This window comes from Sinocyclocheilus grahami, unplaced genomic scaffold (genome assembly GCF_001515645.1).
Source record: "Sinocyclocheilus grahami isolate Dianchi unplaced genomic scaffold, SAMN03320097.WGS_v1.1 scaffold16037.1, whole genome shotgun sequence".
In the NCBI taxonomy this organism is placed as follows: Eukaryota; Metazoa; Chordata; class Actinopteri; order Cypriniformes; family Cyprinidae; genus Sinocyclocheilus; species Sinocyclocheilus grahami.
Window position 1 is genome coordinate 1 of NW_015515973.1, and position 1,841 is coordinate 1,841.

The 1,841-nt window shown below is 39.4% G+C and overlaps 1 protein-coding gene across 1 annotated transcript in view; it reads left to right on the forward strand.

Annotated features, from left to right (window-relative positions):
• Positions 1-368: 368 nt before the first annotated feature.
• The window catches only part of LOC107579268 (spectrin alpha chain, non-erythrocytic 1-like), a gene marked incomplete at its 3' end in the record, with an annotated part of 24,026 nt that continues 22,553 nt past the window's right edge, over positions 369-1,841 (forward strand). Inside the window, exon 1 of the mRNA XM_016265112.1 lies at positions 369-545. The remainder of the gene's footprint in view (positions 546-1,841) is intronic.

Here is a 1,841-nt window from a genome sequence, read left to right on the forward strand (position 1 = left end):
CAGATTAATCGATTATTAAAATAATCGTTAGTTGCAGCCCTACTTCTCTTCCTTTTTTGGTTTGTGGGTTTGTGGTTTTGACCATAATGGTTTTAGTATGACTATAACAAAGATGTTTTATTTTTTTTTGGAGGAGTGTTTTTTTTTATTACACAAACCTCAAGAACATAAAATGGTTTTCAGCATGTCATATCTTAAAGCTCTTCTAATGGTTGCCTGTTCATAAATCATAAATGGCCACTGTAATGCAGCAGGGCGAGAAGTTGGACTTTGTCTGTGTCATCATGTGTTGGGAATGTGAGAGACAGTTACTGAAGCGCTCTGCTCAATGAATGAGCGTGTGGGAAACAGAAGGGAACATTCCAGAGTGCCGCTGGACTGCTGTATTCATTTGGATTCAGAATCAGCACGATCGAGAGGAACAGGGAGGGAGAAGAGCGTGTGAGTTTGTGTTATCACTAGTACGCAGTCGCGTTTAGAGGTGCTATCTGTTGCTACAGCTGGACTGCAGTGAGACCCTCATGGACACGTAGCTTTATATTCTGGTGAGTTTTATTACATTTTTGGACATTTTAATTTGCAACTCTTTTATTTCATGCTTAAGCATTTTGAAAAACATCACAACCTAGATATTGAGAATTCATGTTTATTAAAGACTCATCATGGGTTGACATCTGCTGACTTTTGATCTGTGCAAAGGTGTGGCCTATTGCGTTTTTTCCGACGCACATTTGATTTGCCGGCTTAACTTAATGGTACAGATCCGTGGACATGACATCTATCCTCGCAGAGCTGTCTGAGTAAAACCAAGCTGAGCTGGTCGTAATCCTCTGTCTGATCTAAGCGGACATTGATACGGGATCGTTTTGGGAGAGGCAGGGTTGGGGGAAAGGCGGCATGCGTCCAGCTGATCTGGACAAAAACAGGACATAATCACAGTAGAGCACAAGCTGTGCATTAAATCAGCGGTCATTCATCACATTTCTCATCTGGATGTGTTTTATGCTTTTTTAAGAGGTTATGATTGAGTCAAGGACCTCACTAATGGATCAGCCATTAGCTAATCACTTCCTCATCTGCTTTCTCTTTTCCATCCTTCTGTCATTATATCAAGCAGATGTTTTGTACAGGGCTGATCTCCTGCAGTTAATATCTAACTTCATGAGACTTCATAAGCCATTGCCATTTCTCTCTTTTATATTTAGCATGATCTTCTTTTTGCTCTTGTTCCACCATCTTTATTTTTTTTCTTCTATGTACATGCATGGAGGGTTATAGTGGAAAGATGGCAGTTTTGGCCAGCATAACAAAAGACTGTATTGATCCAGGCTGACAGTGCATTACAGGGCTGACTCCATAGTCTGGTCCCTCTTCGCATTGTTAAAGTGCTGTTTTGTTAGTTTTCCTGACCTTGGATTAGCCTGAACCCTTTCCAAATGCATCCTATGATGGATTCGCTTCAGCAAATGGAGCACAGCATGTGATTGTCAGACAACATCCACATGCAGTCACACAGTAATGCTATTGTTGAATAAACCCATAGAAATATGTGGTAATTTAATTATCTTAAAGATTTTATAAAGAAAGCTTTTTAATTAATGTTTTTAACAAGGGAAAGTTTTACAGTTTGTCAAATATTAAACCATAATAAAGTTTTGCATATAGTCAAGGCTGGAATACACTACATGACTTTTGCACAGATTTTTGCCCCAATTTACAGTCTGGACGAATCAACACTGTAGTTGCCGGAAGTCATCGCTAATTTGACGATTTTGGGTAGTTAGAGTTTACAGATTTCACAGAAAATCACGTAGTGTATGATGGGCACAGACTCTTTTAAA